We start from the raw sequence: 20840 nt of genomic DNA, 5'->3' as shown, positions 1-20840 counted from the left end.
TCACATCTCATTTTTAACTCAATAAATGTGTTTCTACAATATTAACCATATTATTGTAAGCTTCATTATAATTAATAACAATGTTTTATCTGAATGAGCATTATTGCTCACAAAGCACTTAACAACTATTATTTCAGTTCATCTTTTTCCAGCTCTTTGAAGTAGTTGGTTTTATCTCCATTTTACAGATAACATCACAGTCTTATAAAGGTTATGCAACATGTTGAAGATTGTACAACTATTAGGTGGCCAAAATGGGGTGTAAACACCGTTCTTTTAATGCGTAATTTATTGTTTACTTTTCACTATTTCAATCTTCTGAATTGGGATTTTTCTCTCTTCTCACCCCTTTCCTGTTTGTGAGATTACACATGGATAACTACTTTCCCAAATAATTTATTCATTAGTCATGTAGCCTGAGATCATTCAGTCAACTCTAACAGATCTTATTTCTTCAGAGTAGCAGAGAGTACTTGTCCCTAATATTTATTTTCCCCTCATTCCACAGTAATGGAATGGTTAGCCAGGAAAATGGTCACACAGAATAAAGTACATTCTTGTTCCAAATGTGTTCCTTTGCCCCTTCTTTGTCACTTCCTCCATCTTGCTCCCTGGAGCAGAGAGCCTCGCTTGGATAATGAAAATTAGGGCTGCACCCTAGAAATGTCACCAGGGTGGTGAGCTAGAAAGTGAGTCCTGGGTCCCAAGGACTTTATGGAACAGAGTACCAATCCTGTACTGCCAAGTTCGAGACAGAGAGAGAACTTCTATCTTGTTTAAGCCATTGATATTTTGACTTGCTCAATCATGTCCTAATGTCTACATTCAGTACCCATCTGTAGAACTCTAGTTATCTTCTCAGCATTCATTTAGACTTCTCCATTTATGAAACAGCCTGGTGGTTGAATGAAATTGCCCACACACCCCACATCTAGAGGGCGCCTTGACTGATTTAAGGCCAGTCTGGGTAATTTCAACATGTAGTGATCGGTTCAGTTGTGAGTTCAGTCAAACAAAGCAGCGTATGGCCTTCCCCTGGTCCCAGTGGCTGTTTCAGGTGTGACACCAACAGTGTGAGGCTTGGGAGTCTTGGGAAGAGGACTTCCCGGAGATGTGACCCTAGATGTAAAGCATATAGCTTTAGAGAAACCAGGCTGAAGATATAGCTGGCTTGTGGAGGAAGGTAGAACCAAAAAACTTGTAGCAAAATGGTGCTTTCCCTCAGACTGGACCAACCCTAAAGCCTGGCTAACTTGTGGTCTTCTCAGGAAAGCTAGCCAACAAACTTCCTGTTATATATTTAAAGCTAATTTGAATTGGGTTTTCTGTTAATTGCATCTGAAGACATCTTAACTGATATACTTTCCAGTGGCTTCAGGATTATATCAACATCCAAGAATGCAGATCAACATTTCTGGAGAAGTCTTTTTGACAGGAAGTCCTGGTTCAATACGGCTTTTTCACACCGTTTAACACTGTTGCTTTATTCTCTTATTTTACTTTCAAAGTCTTTGAAAGATAATCTTTTTTTATTTTATTTTTTTTCTTTTTTATTTATTTTTTTTTAAGATTTTAATTTATTTGAGAGAGAGAATGAGACACAGAGAGAGAGCATGAGAGGGGGGAGGGTCAGAGGGAGAAGCAGACTCCTCGCTGAGCAGGGAGCCTGATGCGGGACTCGATCCCGGGACTCCAGGATCATGACCTGAGCTGAAGGCAGTTGCTTAACCAACTGAGCCACCCAGGAGCCCCTGAAAGATAATCTTGGAAAGGCTAAGGAGTATGATTAAAAATCAAATGTACAGCTGATCCTTTCTGGAAACACTTTTTTTTTTTTTAAGAATTTATTCATCTATTTGAGAGAGAAAAAGAGTGCGAGCACACACAAGCAGGGGGGCAGAGGGAGAGGGAGAAGCAGACTCCCCACTGAGCAGAGAGCCCGACACATGGGGCTCGATCTCAGGACTCTGAGATCATGACCTGAGCCATAGGCAGATGCTTAACTGGCTGAGCCACCCAGGCGCCCAACACTCTGGTTTTCTTATGCCATTTCATGTCCATGCTTATTTACCCATTTCTCAGATTATTTCCATACTGGCCCCTTTATTTTCTTTTCTCTATTTTCTCCTCTAGCCCCTAAAGGTAGGCATGTCTTAGGCTTGGTCCTTGACCCCTTGATTTAATGTCTTTCTCAGAGAAAGATGCTCACTTTCCTGACTTCAAATGGTCACCTTTCCAACTCATGTCTCCAGCCCTCTCTTTGTGTTTCATGCCTCCATTTCTACCTCCACCGGGGGGCATGGTCACTACCTAAATACAGTATACCTAAAACCAAACTAATCCCTCATCTAAAACTAGCATTCTCTAAGAAGCCTTTCTGGTTTGTTTTTTTTTTTGAGGTATAGTTGACGTACAATGTTACATTAGCTTCAGGTGTACAACATGGTGATTCGACAAGTGTCTACGTTATGCTATGGTCACCACAGGGATAGCTGCCATCTGTCACCATACAACACTATTACAGTACTATGACTGTATTCTGTATGCTGCACCCTCCCTCCCCATCATTCTCCCAGTCCCCCAATTTCACAACTTCAAAGTTCATCCTTATTTTCTACTTTCTACCATGTTTACTCTATAACCAATGTGTAATTTCCTCCTTTGTGTTGTTTTCAGGGAACACTACTCTGGCACAGATCTTCACAATTTCAAATCTGTACAACTACACTTACGTTCAGGGGCACCTGGGTGACTCAGTTGGTTAAGCGACTGCCTTCGGCTCAGGTCATGGTCCCAGGGTCCTGGGATCGAGCCCCACTTCGGGCTCCCTGTTCAGCGGGGAGCCTGCTTCTCCCTCAGCCTGCCGCTCCCCCTGCTTGTGTGTGCTCTCTCTCTCAAATAAATAAAATCTTGAAAAAAAACTACACTTATGTTCTAACTTGTCATTCTGTCTCTAACCCTCCAATCTGCTTTCTATGTACTTCTGAAACACTGCCTTTCTAAGAACATTTAAAGACTCCTTAAAACCTTTATTCCCAGTATTCAGGCCTCCCTGATTGGTTCTTTACTCAGCTCTCTAAACCCATCTCCCTGTATTGCTCACATGAATCAGCAAAATGGTAGGTACACTCATTTCTTCCCAACAGCCATGTTTCTAGCTTCTTTGCTCAAATCCTTCACTTCCTGAAATGCCCTCTTGCTTCTCATCCATTGTTTAATCTCATTTCTCCCTTAAAGCTAAGCTCAAGTTCTGCTTCCTCAAAGAAGTAGTTTCTAAGGTGGTGGATGGAGGTCGCCTTTCCACCTTCTCTCTTTCTTTCTTTCCCAGAGTCAGATACATGTCTGGCCAGCTAAACACAGAACATCCAGCCTTGTAGCAAACCTTTCAGCAAGTGTGGGAAACACCTGGAAGGTGTTTGACCTTACCCTCGCACAATCTGATTACTGTACAGATACCACAACCTGAGGGCAGGCCACTAAGAAGGCCTCTTTTTTTCTCTTTCCATTTCGAGCCTCCAGGATTGAACCCCAATCCCAACTGGCAAGAAACCTGACTATGTCAAAAGACTGACAATTTGCACAAGGGGCAATGGGCTCCTGGAGCCAGGAGAAAGGGAGATTAAACAAAATAAATTAGTTTTATTTTCCCTTTAGCTACAGGGAAAGAGGCTTCTCTGATAAGGAGGTGGGGGAGGGAGAGGTTGAAGTCTGGCCCCAGTGAAAGAATTTGAGGAGTAGAAACTGAAAGAAGAAAACAGAGGAGGGGCACCTGGGTGGTTCAGTCAGTTAAGCATCCAAGTCTTGATTTTGGCTCAGGTCATGATCTCAGAGTCTTGAGATAGACCCCCACGTTGGGCTCTGTGCTAAGCAGGGGGGTCTGCTTGAGATTTTTTCTCTCCCTCTGCCCTTTCCCCAGCTTGTGATCTCTGTCTCTCTCAATTAAATAAATAAATCTTTAAAAAAAAAGAAAAAGAAAACAGAGGAGTCACTCCATATCTCCAATGCTAGAAGTAAAGAGTTATTTAATATATTCTTTCAGACTGTGTGAACTTGACCTGCCCCCAAGCAGTAAGACTGCTTGGGGACAAGTACAGTACCATCTCCTCCTTTCTAGAATGAGTGTAATGTATCAGAGTGCCGGCTGGAAATAAAAGGCATACACAATGGGTGTAACTGAAGAGTTTAAAAAGGGACTATTCCCAGTGGAAAGCCACAGGATAAGGGAGTACAGAGCATGCAGTTCTTGGAGGTCATCCTTCTAAGGCACAGAAAGCTGGACAGAGAATAGTAGACAATAATAGATCTATGGTGAGGGGACAAATCCAGAATACCTAGCACACTGGAGTTATAATTGTTTGTTGTCTTTTCTGAATACTATAGCATTTACTGCTTATATTGTCATTCCAATTTCCAACAATGATCTCCTGAGTGCTTTCCAAATGTGCTTTGGGATGATGCACAAATTAACCAAACACGGGTCCCTTTAGGAGCTCAAATCTGGTGGGCAACCAGTGGACACAGAATTTGCTATACTTTTCGTGGCTGCTGCATGTTTCCACATTGCAGGTGCAGAGATGTGTTCAGGTCCTTTCTTATGATGTGAGTTTTGATTCAGGCTCCATATAAAACCAGAATGTTGGTCCAGATACTGTGGCAAATCTAGTGGCAACCCAATGGCTTTTGCAAGAATTGTGTCTGAATCAGGTGGTTGTGGTTCTTTGTTCCCTGCTCTTGTCACTCTCCATTCTTGTAACCCCACTTTCTCGGCTGTTGACCTCTCTGTACGTCTCACTCTCAGATTCTCTGAAAGGATTAAATTGGGCCAGTTTGTCCCTCTCTGTCCCTACTAGAAAGGGTTCATCTATACGCTGCTTCAAAGGGTAACTATTTTTATTATGCTTAGTATACAGATGAAGAGTTATGTCCTGAGTAGCCAGGTCACGTGACACAAGAATGGCAACTGTAATGAGCATCCGTCATTTATGGCTGTCCAAAATCTTCTGAACATTCTCTCCCCAAAATCATAGTTCTTCACGGTGGAAATCCTGCCTTCCCCATGTAGAACCATTTCCCTTCCTCAGCTTTCCTTCTTGTTAGGGTGCAGACATGTGATACAGATTCTGCTCATCAGATTTAAGACTTTGTTTCAGAATGGAGAGGAAGAGGGAGAATTCAGGGTATGCATTTTACAAGTGCAGATCCTGGCAAGGTGTCTTTGCCAGGATCTGCACTTGTAAAATGCATACCCTGAATTCACTGGATCACTGGAGCTGGTGAAGTGAACTAGAGAAACAGAAGAAATGAGCATCCACATCTGCTCTTACTCTATACCCCAGCACCAAACAGCCTCCATCTCCCTAAGGATGAGGACTTCATAGGAAGAAAAGAGAAGGCCATCAAGACAGTTGTGGACGTCTAACAGCCAAGGCAAACTCTTTAAAATGCAAAGTCTCTCTTGTGCCTCTGCCATTGCCAAGGCGAGACATGACTGGGCTTTTCTGCTGTCCTGGGAGGAAGATGAGAGACTGGTAGAGACAGCCCAGTGCACAGCTGGGTCCAATCTTTATCAGCTGATTCCCAGCTGACCCTGAGATACTTTGAGCTAGTCTAGCCCAGCTCAACCTACATCAGCTGATCCCAAAGCACATGAGCAAATCTAGGCAAGATCAGTAGCAATGCCCAGATCAGCTGACCCCTAGGTAACCTTGAGACATGTGAGCAAAACCAGCTGAGGTCAGCAGACCTACTCATCGCCTCCCTGTTAAAATCAGCCAATCCCCAACTGACCCACAGTTTAATTGTCAACAAGATTCAGCTGGACAAGGCCTGGATCTCTCTCTTCCCCCACCCCCACCCCCACCTATGGCTCAAGGACCAGGCTCTACATTGAGGAGGTGCTCACATGGCCAAATACTCCTGCCATAGGGAGGAAAGCTCTGTCCAGCACCCAACATCCCCTAAGATTCTCATTCTGAACAACAGCACCCTGAAGGGCTTCTGGGTCATCCAACATTTCACCACTATGTGCAGGAATAGTTTGAATATCATGCTTTCCTTGCTCACAGGTGGACTGCACAGTCTTGAAATGTGAAGACCTTGAAAATACCACTTGCTTCTTCCTTAGATTTTAAAGATAAAATTAGCAAAGTAAATTGAACCCCTTTATGGGGCCCTCTACAACCCCTTTAGCATCCCCTCTCTCCCCCACCCACCCCACTGCCACACACCTGCAAAGGGTAGCCAGATATAAATCAAGGAGGGGAGCTGAGAAAAGGGAGTTTTCTGTGACCTTTGTGGGCAGGACAAGGCCTCTAGGGTCTCAGAATAAAATGTTTATTCAAGTCTCCCCTCCCCCACTTCCACTGAGGTCTGTGCCTGTTGCTAGCAACTATTGGGTTCTGGGCTGGATGCTCACCAGTGTTCTCTGCAGTCTGGATGTCACATTTGAGGAAAAATAATCAGAAATATAAAAACTGGAGACCATTAATAAAGAGCTGAAAATTTCGATCTCTTTTCTTGGGCTTAAAATAAAGATTCTGAGAAAAGAACTAAAAGAAGGAAAAGCTGACTGTTTAAAACAAGTTGAGCTGATGATTGACATTATAAGAAAGATTCATTCTTTAGAAGATGCATCAAAACGCATAAAATCGTAAGTAGCTACAACCAAAACAGCCTGCAAAATATATGACAAGAGTGAAAATCAACTTCAGAAACACTAAAAGATGCTTTGAATGAGAGATCTGATTTTTGGGGAAGCATAAAATTGTACTCACAAAAAAACTGAAGAATAGAAGAGTGACCTAATGAATCCAACAGAAAGAAAAAGTTAGAAAATGCTCAAGTGCACATGGGACAGGTGCTAAATAGTAGAGAATGTCGGAGCAAGCCTCTGGTGAGCATGTGCTGAAGATGGGACATGGGGCTGCCCTTCTTGGAGGAGACAGCAGAGATGGTGGGAACTTGAACCTGGATATAGCGACTGCATTAGAAAACGACCACCTCCTAGAAGATGAATGAAAGGAGTTTTGAAGAAATGGATTGAAACAGCTGAATTAAATACTTATTTAAAATCTCTCAAAGGAAAAAAAACCCCAAATGTCCACTAAGTTAACTAAAAACAAGATAATTGATGCATTGAAAAATCATATTAGAAGTCTCCAAATGAATGTCATTGCATTTAGGAAAAAAAAACACTGAAAGGGAGAGGTCAAAGCTCTGGCAGAAATTTCTTTCTGAGTTGCATCAAGATAAAGAAATGAATTTTCACCAAATAACCAACGTGGAGAGAATTTACCCTGTGAAGATAGAGGAGAACCTTTAAAAAGCAAATATGAAGATCACCCATGAGTGTAAAGAGTGGAACACCTTTGAAATAGAAACAAAAATTCTTCCAGAAAAATTCAAGAGAACTTCTGATTTATCAAAGCTAGTTTATTTACCCATGAAAGAAAGGCTCATACTAATGGTTGTTGAGAGCTCTGTTGGCTTGATAATTTAAGAAGAGAAAATACATGCATTGAGAAATTTGGGGGAAAATCCTTATGTTCCTTACATTCCAAATGAGATATTTGATGAGGCCTGAGATCACTAGGGACTCCTGTGGATGACCAGATTCCTTAGGAAGAACCATCTGTGATGTCGTGGAGATCCAGGGCCCCATGTCCTGTATGGACCAGATGCCGCTCTCATGGAGTCAGTAACCCAGAAAAAGGGTCCCTCCATCAGGACAATTCCATCAATACAGATCCCATACAGGAGCAAGACAGAGCTTGTCCTGGTGTTCCTCACACTGACAGATGTTCAGGATCTTTTTTGTTGTTGTTCAGTGTCCCACCTGAACTGGGAGACTCTGACCCAGGCAATTTCTCTCTCATCCTCCTGTCAGGGGTGGGGTGTTGCAGAGGGGACAGAGGGAAATTCCTGAGAACTAGGTCCCCCTTTTTTCCCCTTATTCTGGAAAGTGAGGCTAAAGGTCTTTAGGAATCCCTTCTACCCTCCTCCTATGGACTTCTGACCCAGCACATCCTCTCCTGGCAACAAGAAATGTCTATGCCAAGGCTAGACTCAGTGTCTTGTCCATGTAACCTGAAAACAATGTGAATCACCTTCTGAAATGAACCTGCTTTCCATGAGTCTACTTCTGAAGACCCAAGACTACAGCAGGTTACTTTTTTTCACTCTACTACAGTAAATTAGATTTTTTTTCTTTTAAGTGATTATACAGTGACTCAAATGGAAACTTGATAGGATTATAAATTCTTAGGAAAATGTTTTACAACCATAGATTTTTAACATGTGATCTTGAAAATTAATTGCATAGTTAGTAGTCCAGTGTTTTTGTTTTTATTAATAAGTTCAGTAAAATAAATCCGAAACACATGAAGTTTTATCTGCTAAAATAAACATTTTTGGGGCACCTTGGTGGCTCAGTTGGTTGGGCATCAGACTCTTGGTTTCAGCTCAGGTCATGATCTCAGTGTCGTGAGATCCCGCCTGCCTAGGGCTCCCCACTGTTCGAATCTGCTTGAGATTTTTTTCTCCCTCCTCCCTCCTCCTCTGCTCCTTCCCTGGCTTGCGTGCATGCACACACACACTCTCTCTCTCTCTCTCAAATAAATAAATAAAATCTTTAAATAAAATAAACTTTTTCCTCTTTTGGTTTGTTTACCTGATTAAACAATAGCTCGAATGGAGACTTAATAGGAGTATAATTCTTAGATAGGTTTTCTAAATGCACACTACATAAGGTTGTTGGGGCATCTCTGTGTCTCAGTTGGTTAAGCCTCTGACTCTTGATTTCGACTCAGGTCATGACCTCAGGGTTGTGAGATAGAGCCCCACATCTGGCTTAAACTGGGCAGGGAGCTTGCTTAAGATTCTCTCTCTCTCCCTCCCTCTTCCCCTATCCCTCTAAAAGAAAGGTGTGAATCTTGTTAATAAACTATTTCCCATCTTCTTTGATTTCTAGATAATGTATCATATTTTGTATTGCTGTTTAACAAGTCTCTTCTATTGATCCAGAAACAGCATTTTTTAGTCTCTCTCATAAAGTGATTTTGAATTTTCTCCCATTTGTCTTCTCTGCTATATGTTAAGTGATTATACAATTGCTTAGCTGTAAGCTCAATAGGATTATAATTCAAAGGATAGTGTTTTGTAAATGTAGTTTATTTAAAAATGACTTTCACAAGTGAATTTTTTCCTTTTCTTCTATTTCTAGATGATGTTAGGATAATATTTCAGTTGTTTCTGTTTAAAAATTCCCCATAACATGTACTCTTATAACAGTGGTCACAACCAGAGACATTTGAAACTCAAAGTTTATTTCTATATACCAAAGACTGAATTTACTCTGGTTATAAGACTGATATGTCTAAGTAAATTTTTATTTAAAAATGAACTAATTTCAAGTATTATTAGTAAAGTGGAAAAAGATAGTAATTCTATTGACGAGACTGATATTTTAAAATAAATTTTGGTTCTTAAAAACAGTGGAACAAACAAAAACTGATGAATGATAAATAAATCAGTGATGTTAGCTTTTCCTTATATTCTCTGAGGAATTGAATCTGTGGTATGTAAAAAGCCCAGGGATATAACATATTGCTTTCTTACCCCTTTACTATAACTTCCTCATCAAGAAGCCCTCAAAGTGGTGCCGGAATGGGCACCCAGAAGCTCCTGAGAGCTGATTGTGCACACCTCTTCCCATTAGTGCCACATTAGTAACTTAAAGTTGGTCTCGGTGGGCGCATTTGCCCCACAACATAAGCACACGCTAGCTAGTCAGAGCTCCCTGGAATAAACCAGCCTCATCCCCAAGAGTCAGTTTACCGACATATCCCTGGCCCTAGGGCAGTAATTCTTAACCTTCCCTGTGCATCAGAATCACAAATGCCTGGGGTCCTCTTCCTAGAGACTATGATTCAGTTGGTCTGGGGTGGTACCTAGACATCCAACTTTTCAAAAGCTTTCTAGATTTTATTTTTATTTATTTATTTTTTTAAAAGATTTTATTTATTTATTTGAGAGAGAGAGAATGAGAGACAGAGAGCATGAGAGGGAAAGAGGGCAGAGGGAGAAGCAGACCCCCTGCCGAGCAGGGAGCCCGATGTGGGACTCGATCCCGGGACTCCAGGATCATGACCTGAGCCGAAGGCAGTCGCTTAACCAACTGAGCCACCCAGGCGCCCAGCTTTCTAGATTTTAATGTGTAGCCAAGGCTCAGAACCACTGCCTGTAAATACTTTCAGTCAGACTTTGATCTGTTTACTGTGGAAGAGACCTTTAGATGTTACCTTAATAATTATTTAAGGAAAAACAAATCATTCTGAGTTCTTATCCTCTGGGACTTCTCTCCCCCCAGGCAATAAACAACAGTATGTGAAAAAGATTGTAGACTGTCTTGCACAGAGCAACAGGCTTTCCACAGCTGGAAATCCCTCCTGAGTATATTTGGGTTTTACTAGTTCTCCTTACCATGGGGTACCTAATAATTACCACAGAATTTCCTCTTTATGTTAGATGCTGGTTTAGATATAGGTCTCTGGCACTAACTCATTTTAAATAAGTGGTGATTTTTTTTCGTAAGACTTTTAAACCTAGGCAAAATAAAAGGTTTTAATTATTATTCAGCTTTTTTGTTTAGAGCTTTGCTGAGTAAACGTAGAGTAACAGTATGTTTGAAACTTATACAAAGCATAGGGGTCAAGAATTGAGTACTTGGTGGGGTGGTCAAAGACAGTGGCTTTGCCACAGCTCCATTAAAGACACATAATGGAATCGTGTGGGTTTCTCTATATGTGTGCCTTGGCTCCTAGCATCCTCTACTGGGCTTAGTCATTGAGTGGTACTGCTCTGTAATAGGTTAGCCGTGTATTTCTGTGCTTTCTTTGTGTACAGATCTGGAGGGTATGGAAACAATCACAAATTCATTAATGTAATTCAATGATTTTTAAGAAGATTCACATCATTTATCTTTGACATCAGTGTGCCAAATTGCAGTCCAGTCCAGGATAAGGCCCAATGTGTTAACTTAGGACATCAAGCTCTCTAGAGAGAACCTATAAGTCATTTCACCTTTGAGAAGGCACTGAGGAAAACGTGAGCCTTTGGAAAGACCAGCAAGATTGACTCCAGCAGTATTCCAGCCACAAAGACTAGTTAACTACTCAGAAAATGATCACAGAACTGTGACCAATGAAGAGTGTCATGTGCTTTAATTTAGTTCCAGTTGTTAAAATCGACAAGTTCGGTAATTTAAATATTACACTCGATGAAAAGGTATTTTTCCCTCTGAATATTTTGACATAGTAAATGAAATTGTTCCCAGAGATCATTCATCTATTCTCCTATTCAGTAAATCTTTAGTATGTGTCCTTAAAGAGCTCACAGAGGGAGAAGGTAGTCTCTATACATAAATTACATTAATATGTCTAAAGTGCAAGATGTCTGTCGGGTTCAGTTGGTGGAACTCCTTTTTGTTTTTTTTGTTTTTTTAGGATTTATTTATTTGAGAGTGAGAGAGAGTGAGAGAGCAAGAACGGGGGGAGGGGCTAAGGGAAAGGGAGAAAGAGTCTTTAAGCAGACTCCCCGCTGAGTGCGGAGCCAGTTGATGTGGGGCTCAATCCCATGACCTGAGATCACAACCTGAGCTGAAACCAAGAGTCAGACACTTAACAGACTTTGCCACCCAGGCACCCAAAGGAACGTGAGACTTTTAATCTTGGGGCTGTGAGTTTGAGCCCCCATGTTGAGTATAGAGATTACTTAAAAATAAAATCTTTAAAAAAATAAAATAAGGGCACCTGGGTGGCTCAGTTGGTTAAGCATCTGACTATGGCTCAGGTCATGATCTCAGGGTCCTGGGATGGAGCCCCTCTTTGGGACTCTGAGCTCAGCAGAGAGTCTGCTTGTCTCTCTCCCTCTGCCCCTCCCCCTGCTCAAGCTCTCTCTCTCTCTCAAATCAATAAATAAAATCTTAAAAAAAATAAAAAATAAAATAAAATGTCTGAAGTTTAATAGTAAAAGTGGAACAAAGTACCATGAGATCATACATGATGGGGATGAGTAATTTTGTTTACTTTTAGGGAAGAAGTCATAAGGGCGATGATATTGTGGTAGGTTGATGACATGTTTGTATGAACTACGGTGCTTGCCTCTTCCCTGGACAGCTTGAGAGCTACCTATATATAAGAACAATGGTGAAACATAAAAAACGAAAATTACCAATTTCATTCATTTTATGGTTCGTGTAGCTTTTTGAAGGAAGGAAGGCTTAACCAGTAATTTTGGAGCTTGAAGACATTTTTTTTTCCTGTGATGTTCCAACAGGGCTTCTATTATCAGAGCACAACTTCCTCCTCAAAGCAGCAAATTGGGAATCAGATATGACGATATCCAGAATAACACATATGTGAAAACATATTGAGGACATTTTTGAGATGTATTTAGTGAACTTAAGAACAGGACTGTTACCACTTATTAATCACACATGGATTTTATTCAGGGTGGAGGTTTAGCCTTGCTGAGACTGGAAATGTAAAAAAAGATAATGCACACTGCCATGTGAAAGTAGCCTCTGAGACGCAGAGAACGAAGGAAATGACTCACGTAGGGGAGAGGGTGCAAACCTACACTCAGGACACAGAGGCTTGAGCGATAGTATGTGTGGATCAAGGGGGGTCTCACCAAGAAGAATCTTGTCTTCAGCTAGTGATGCCTGTCAAAGTCACGCTGTTTGGTAAGAAAGTCAAGAAATGTGGGAGGTATAGTAGGCACAGACGGAGGAGAGAAGGAAAGCATTAGGTCTAGAAAGCTAGAGAGGTGTAGCAACAGGAAAAGCAGTATCCGGCAAACGCCACGGGAGCAGCGAAGCCTCAAGGAGCATGTAATCAGAGTGTGGAAATGTTGGCTCTGGAGCAGCTCTGAACAAGGAGGAATAATCAGATGCCCCTTCTTTTTATAAGGTCATCACTATCCCATTTGAAGGCACGTTTTGGCTTTGTTGAGGGGAGGAACATCTAGAAAAAGGACAAAGCAGGCTCAATTTACTTTATTTTTTTAAAGAATTTATTTGAGAGAGAGCGAGCATGAGAGAAAGAGATCATGAGCCAGGGGGAGGGGAAGAGGGAGAAGCAGACTCCTTTCTGAGCAGGGAGCCCGATGCGGAACTTGATCCCGGTACCCTGGGATCGTGACCTGAGCCGAAGGCAGATGCTTAACCGACTGAGCCACCCAGGTGCCCCAATTTACTTTAATAATACATGTATGTATGACTTTTCAGATCCTACTGAAGGTGTCTTGCTGAAGGCAGACACACACACACACACACAAATTACACAGAACTCAGCAGTCTCGGAAAGGGGCAAGAGAGGAGGTGTGGTGAGAAATCAGTGGGATTCTGTTAGAGTAACAGTAAACTGTAGAATGGTGTGACAATGCACGCGGTGGGCATTCAAAAGAAGCCCAATCACTGTACACGTTTCCAAGGAAAATCTAGTTCGAGTACACTACTTAATTGATAAAACAAATGATTTTTGCAAGAAAATGCTGATAACAGGTCTGTACTTTTTGAAAAGTGTCTTTGGTATTTGCTATGATATAGCAAGACTAGGCATTAAAAGCATAGCTATACTTGGTAGAAAATGTCAGCAAATCCTAAAACTGCAGAATAAGTTAGTGGCTTTTTTAAGGAACTCCATTCTGAGCAAAATCGATCCCCTGGACCATGTTAGCAAAGCTGATGTAACTAGGTTATTTTAGCCAGGCCATCTCTCCTCTGCTGTAGCAGGTGCCTGTGAATTAGGTGTATAGAACTTAGGAAGAATAAGGACAGACTGGCTAGTCTTAAGCAGACAGGCTCCCTCAAATTAAATTTCAATGATTCGAAAATATTTTCTTTTTTTTTTTTTAAGATTTTATTTATTTATTTGAGAGAGAGAGAATGAGAGACAGAGAGCACGAGAGGGAAGAGGGCAGAGGGAGAAGCAGACCCCCTGCTGAGCAGGGAGCCCGATGCGGGACTCGATCCCGGGACTCCAGGATCATGACCTGAGCCGAAGTCAGTCGCTTAACCAACTGAGCCACCCAGGCGCCCGAAAATATCATTTTCTTAAAGATTTCAAAGTTTCACATGAGTTCTCTTCCTTTATTTAAAGAATACAAACGTACTCATTAACAAAGATTCTGTTCCCACTGATTTTATCTACTTCCAGTATCATTAGTTTGATTATTCTGAGAGCACGGTAAAACAAAATTATTTTGTAACAGACTATTACAGAGCTTGCTCCTAACAAAGTAGGTTAGTGTCTCTACCTGCCCATTTTATTTCCTATACAACCTCCCCAAATATATATATAAAATGTGAATGAGGATGTTTTCAGCTACTTTCCTATAAAATAAATGACTTAAATTGTAATAGCATTGATTGTCTAATGTGACAAGAAGACTCAGGGATTGGGTAAGTCAGAGCTGCAGTGGTAACATCTGCTTGGCCATCCTCTTACGTTCTCTTCAGCTAACAACTCTCATGGTGCCCAGATAGCAATTGCAGTTCCAGACACTACACACAGACACAATGACATCTAGCAGCACGTGAGGGACTATTTCTTTTTTTATGTTTTTCTCTCCCGTTTTTGGTGAATATGGTTCTACTTAGGAAAGTAATGCACTGCAACAGAAAATGAATATTTTCCTTTAATGGTAAGAAAAACCTTTACCAGAAGTACAACAGTCGATTTCCCACTGCACTTTATTAGCTAGATTTGCATCACACACCCATGTCTGAACCAGTCACTGACAAGGAGATTGGGACCACACCAATTACCTTAGAGCAAGGTCTCTCAACCTTGGCACTATTGGCATTTTGGGATAAATACTTCTTTTTGGCGGGGGGCAGCTGAACTGTACATTATAGGATGTTGAGCAGCATCTCTGGGCGTTCCCTACTAGATGCCAATAGCATTTCTCCCAAGATGTGACAATCAGCAATGTCTCCAGATACTGCTGAATGCACCCAGGGAAACAAAGTCAATCAATCACCCCATTGAGAACCACTGGCTTAGGTCAATCATAATTTACTCCATGGGTTTGGGCTCCCCTCCCCTGAAGCACAAAGAAGGCCCGAGATCAGGATTCTGTTAACAAGGAAGAAAAGGGGAATTGTTATTTGAGAGGTAGTCGGTGGGCAGGGACACCCACCCCCACCCTTTTTATTTCTTGCCATTTTTCAACAAACAGATCAGGGACTTACTGAAAATATGAAAGATGTAAGAATGAGCTATCTGGTATTACCCAAAGAATGCGAGTTCCTGTCTAAATGCCAAGTGGATAATACAAATATCCTTATATTACCAATTGGTAATCTAGAAAATATAATCAAGGATAATGTGTGTTGAAGCACCCAAATCATGATTGGTAGGTTGGTTGGGTTCTATAGGGCTCTGATGTTCCTACTTTCGGTCCTGTTCTGCAGCACTATCTTAGATTCTCCCTTAACGCAGGTCCTGTTGATAGTGTGTAAGACTTTCTACTCTTGTAATTATTGTCATCCATTGGTGTTGAACACTTGCGTCCTGGATTAAATTGTTTGGTGAGAAAAAGTATGAATATTTTTGTTAATTCAACAGCCATCTATTGAGTAGCTTTCATCAGGCATGGGTACTGTGAAGGAAAGTGACAAGGCTGAAATACTACATTGGAGAGTTAAAGAGAAAGCTCTCTGAGGAAGTAACATTTCAGCCATGAACAGGGGGTGAATAGAGAGAGATTGAGGAAGGGGACATGTCTGATTATATAATGGGCTATAGTAAGGAGTTCTGATTTTATGCTAAGATCAGGAAAAAGAACTCATGGACTTGGGGATGGTGTGTGTGTGTGTGTGTTAGATGAACTGCTTTCCTTTTGCTTGTTGTGTTTTTGTACTTGGAATGTAGCATGATTCTCGGCTGGGTTTAATTTCTTCTGTGCTATAATAATTTGTGGGATATGCAAACCTTCATTCTCCTTTTGGGATATTTTTCCCCTTTCCGTTTCTTAAGGCAGCATTGTTACTTGGCTTTCAGTCCCTCAAGCACAGCTTAGACCTCCTGGTTCTCTAAAAAGCCCCAGCCTCTAGCTTTAGACCTGATGTTCCCCCATAAGTGACTTCAGGCTATAGGTCTATGGCCTTATCTGGATGATTGCTTTTGGTCTTACTCCACTGGCTATGGAGAGAACATCTCTTGGGGAAAATCCCACTAGGAAAATTCTTCTAGGAGCAGTGAGATTCCTCTATTTTTTCTGCCCCACTTTCAAAAATGTCTTCCATCTCACATAACTGCAGGAATTAAACCATTCTTAATATAAATCACTGCTGCCCTTGCAGAAGAGTATTTCTAGGATTTAAAAGAGATCATTGAACCATTACTCACTGAGTAACTTCTAAGTGTCAGGTACTGGGCTAGGCATTAGGATATAGTAATGAATAAAACTCAGTCTCCATTCTTTTGAAGCTGCCCCTCTGTAGGGGGTTATAATAAATAAATAAATAAATAACCTAGTGTAATTAATGTTACAAAATTTTGTGAAAGGATGGCTAGGGAAGTCCTGGTTTGAAGAGGCTTTACCCACCTCCTCATGTCACCCCAAAGGAAAGTAAAAACTAGATTTGTTAGGCAAATGGTTCCCCAGCTTACCTCCTTCTTCCTCCCAAGACCTCCTGAATATAAATTCTGGTGCTTCCAGTGCTCTGTGGAGACTTAAAGCCAATACCTAAGACTGTGTCAGGGCTAATCAGTTGCAGAGCGGAGAGAGGAACCTTCTAGGCTGAGGGATGAGTAGGCCCAAAGGCCTTGAGATGAAGCAGAGATTGCCTGACTTGATAGAGGAGCTAACAAAATGCTTTCATTGCTTCCTGCTGAACAGCAGTACTTGGATTCCGTGGACTACACAGAGATTTTAAATAGAGGAACATCAGGAATGTACACTGTTGCTTATGTATAGATTTCTAGTAAAAAGTCAAACATTAAGAAGGGATTGGAATCCATTATGACCAGGTATCAAATCTACCCAAGTTTTAATTATGATTATCAGAATGTGAAGCGTTTGGGGGGGGATTGCCTCTTTTATATGCTTCAGGAAGTGGGATACACATAGAAATTGCTGTGGACCATTGGGTTGGTGTTGTAGAAACCATCATCTGAAATGTCAAAGGGCACTGAAAACAAAGAGAGCTTCTGAGGGCAATAGCACAGGGAAAGGAGAACTTGGGACCTTGACTGGGTTTTGCCATGGCATTTCACTGGAGGAGGTTGTCAGTCCTCACCCTGCATTTCTTTTACTTCTTTTTATAAGCATGCAGGTCATCATAAAGTAAATTCCTCTAAAGGACTTTTTTGAAGAAATTAAAATTATTTTAAAAAATTATCTGTGTATCTATCAATATGTCCTCCCCCGCCCCCTGCACCCCCCACCATAAAGAGAGTTTCTTGGTTTTTAGCTTTTATCAGATTTTCATGGGGCCACAGATCCAAAAAAAGGATAAGTAGTATGGTTTTCTGGTTTCAGTACTTATTCCACTTTATGTAGGTCTCTCACAATCCACATCTCAATTATGAGATTTGGCAGTTTGCTGCCTTTGTCCTTCTGCTTCTCTTTAGTTGTTCTTCAATTTATCACGAATGAAGTCATTTCTCATGGTTGAGTAGCCTCTGCCTAGCTTCCCAGTGCCACCACCATGCTTCATACATGCATATGGGCTCAGGGCTTTAAGCGTGCTCCAGTGACTTTTTTTCTAGGCCTGTTTAAGTGCATGCCTTAACTTGGTAAACTTGAAAGCACTTTTTCTTTTTCTTTTTTTTTTGAGAGAGAGTGAGGGAGAGGGCAGGAGTAGAGGGTAGGGGTAGGGGCAGAGGATAGGGAGAGAGAAAGAATCTTAAGCAGGCTGCATGCCTAGCATGGAACCCAACACTGGGCTCTATCTCACGACCCCGAGATCATGACCTGAGCTGAAATCAAGGTTCAGACACTTAACTACTGAGCTACCAAAAAACCCTTCTTTTTTTCTTATTTAAGCTTCATAGTAATACAGTTAAATAGGTAGGGAAAGGCATTCTCACACTCAGTGACTTAGTTCTACAGTAAAGATGGACCTATATGTAAAATCTAATGGAGTCTGTCTCTTGCTTTCCTTTTTACTGCAGTAGAGGATGTAAATTTGGTTAAGGATGAAGAGTTTGGGGGTGTCGAGGAAGATGAGATGGTGGGAGTGAGCTTATTAAGGAATGAGTGGAAGGTTCTTAGTTGGGATTTTTTTTTTTTTTCTGAGCAGAGAGGAATAATGAAACCAAATCTATACAAACAGGCCCATTTGATTTGATATGTTTGCTGGTTTGAGATAATTAAATTTTAATCATTGGTGGAATAACCAAAGTTGTATACTACATATATCTAGGACTTTTCTGCTGCTGTGCCATCTCAGGCCACCTTAATCTTGTTCCTCTTTCAGCTCCTTATCAGGGCTGTGGCCTCACCGTGCCACACTGATGCCTTTTTTGGGGAGCTCCCTCCTGAGAGCCTGTCACAGGGTCTGTGGCCTGATGCACTGCACTAGTTCTGGTAGCTTTGTTTTTTGTTTTCTCCACTGTGTAAATGGAGAAGGAGAATCAAGGGAGCAACTTGCCTAAAATGGTTTCACTGCCTCCTCACCTAATCTTATTTCTCCCAAATTCGTGCTATTCAAAGTGTGGCCCGCTTGCCAGCTTTAGGACGAGTCTGTGATAAGAACAGAAATTAAGGGGCGCCTGGGTGGCTCAGTCGTTAAGCGTCTGCCTTCAGCTCAGGTCATGATCCCAGGGTCCTGGGATCGAGCCCCACATCGGGCGCCCTGCTGGGCGGAGAGCCTGCTTCTCTCTTTCCCTCTGCCCGCCTCTCTGCCTACTTGTGCTCTCTACCTCTCTGTCAAATAAATAAATAAAATCTTAAAAAAAAAAACACCACAGAGATTAAGAAGGGGCGCCTGTGTGGTTCAGTTGGTTAAATGTCCAACTCTTGATCTCAGCTCTGGTCTTGATCTTAGGGTCACGAGTTCCAGCCCCACGTTGGGCTCCATGCCGGGTATGGAGACTACTTAAAAAAAAAAATCTTTGAAGAACAGAAATTGAGAGTAAGAGTTTTAGAAATTTTACTGGCAATTTGACAGAGTAATTTTTTTTTTTTTAAAGATTTTATTTATTTATTTGAGAGAGAGACAATGAGAGACAGAGAGCATGAGAGGGAGGAGGGTCAGGGAGAAGCAGACTCCCCGCCAAGCAGGGAGCCCGATGCGGGACTCAATCCCGGGACTCCAGGATCGTGACCTGAGCCACCCAGGCGCCCTTGACAGAGTAATTTTATGTGTGCTGAGTTTAATAATAAAGAATTTGGGCTTTTATTTTGTCTTTTTATTTTTATTTATTTTTTATTTTTTAAAGATTTTATTTATTTATTTGACAGAGACACAGTGAGAGAGGGAACACAAGCAGGGGGAATGGGAGAGAGAGAAGCAGGCTTCCTGCCGAGCAGGGAGCCCGATGTGGGGCTCGATCCCAGGACCCTGGGACCATGACCTGAGCCGAAGGCAGACGCTTAACGACTGAGCCACCCAGGTGCCCCTATTTTGTCTTTTTAAACTTTCATTTTTCTAGTAGTTTTATTGTTTTATTGTATTTTACAAAACGACCAGTTCACAATGTATTAAGAAAAAAACCAAACTGGTCCTTAACCACAGTTTGAGAAACACTGAATTAGACCACAGAGACTTTTGAAAATAGGACTTTTGAAAATGAAGATGTACTATCCACATGCAAACCACTGTCAGTTTAATGATATCTCTGTCATGCTTTGTAGTTTCAATGTCTTTAACTCATCTGAAATTCCCCCAAATGATACAGTGACATGGTGAAAATGCTGGAGTCTTTGCTAGGTTTGGCTCTATGCCACCTACAATCCTGGCCAAATGGTTTAAGTCTTCGAGCCCGGGCCTCCTCATCTGTAATAACAACAGCACTCACCTCAGAGAGGTGTTTTTCTGATTAAATGGAAGAATGTATGTAATACACAGAATAGTGTCTGGATCAAACATTGTAAATGCAATAAATGTTGGATATTAACCAGCTGCAGTAAACACTATTATAAAATGGAGATCATACTTATCTATCATCATGAGAAAAGTACAGATTAACATGTTATAATTACCCATTAAACATTTAAGCAATATCATGTACAAGACCTTTTGGCGGATACCAGGATATAATCTTTGTCCTCCAGGAGTTTAGAATCTAGCAGAGGATATTAAATACACACATGGAAGATGTGTGTGGAGTAAAATCAAGGCCATCAAAGGAAAAAATGAAGTAAATCAATTTTTTTGATTCCTCTAAGGAAGCAAGAGGTTTTAAAGAGGACAATGTTTGAGATGAACCTAAAAGGATGGACTGATGTTTTAGAACTTTGAATGAAATATGACACAGAGAAGTTTCAAATGATCATGATATATTAAGCTAATATTGATTGGATATTAAATCAGACATAATGATTGATGTCAATATGTACAGTATGAGCCCCTCCCCAATTTTTATTAAAATTATTCATATAAAGGCCTAGATGGAGAAATTAAATGATTATTTCTTGGTGGTGAGATTATGGGGAATATTTGTTTTCCTTATTCTTTTAATTTTTAAAAAATTAAAAAAATTTTTTGATATTTAAGATTTTATAAATATGTATTTTACCAGAGTAGTTTTAAATTTTTTCTTTTCTTTTCTTTTCTTTTTTACAAAACTAGTTTTTAAAGGGCTGGGTCAAATCAAAGCTGCTAATTT

The sequence above is a fragment of the Leptonychotes weddellii genome, chromosome 9 (genome assembly GCF_054177405.1).
Source record: "Leptonychotes weddellii isolate Sample4059 chromosome 9, ASM5417740v2, whole genome shotgun sequence".
Taxonomy (NCBI): Eukaryota; Metazoa; Chordata; class Mammalia; order Carnivora; family Phocidae; genus Leptonychotes; species Leptonychotes weddellii.
This window is presented reverse-complemented; position numbering follows the sequence as displayed.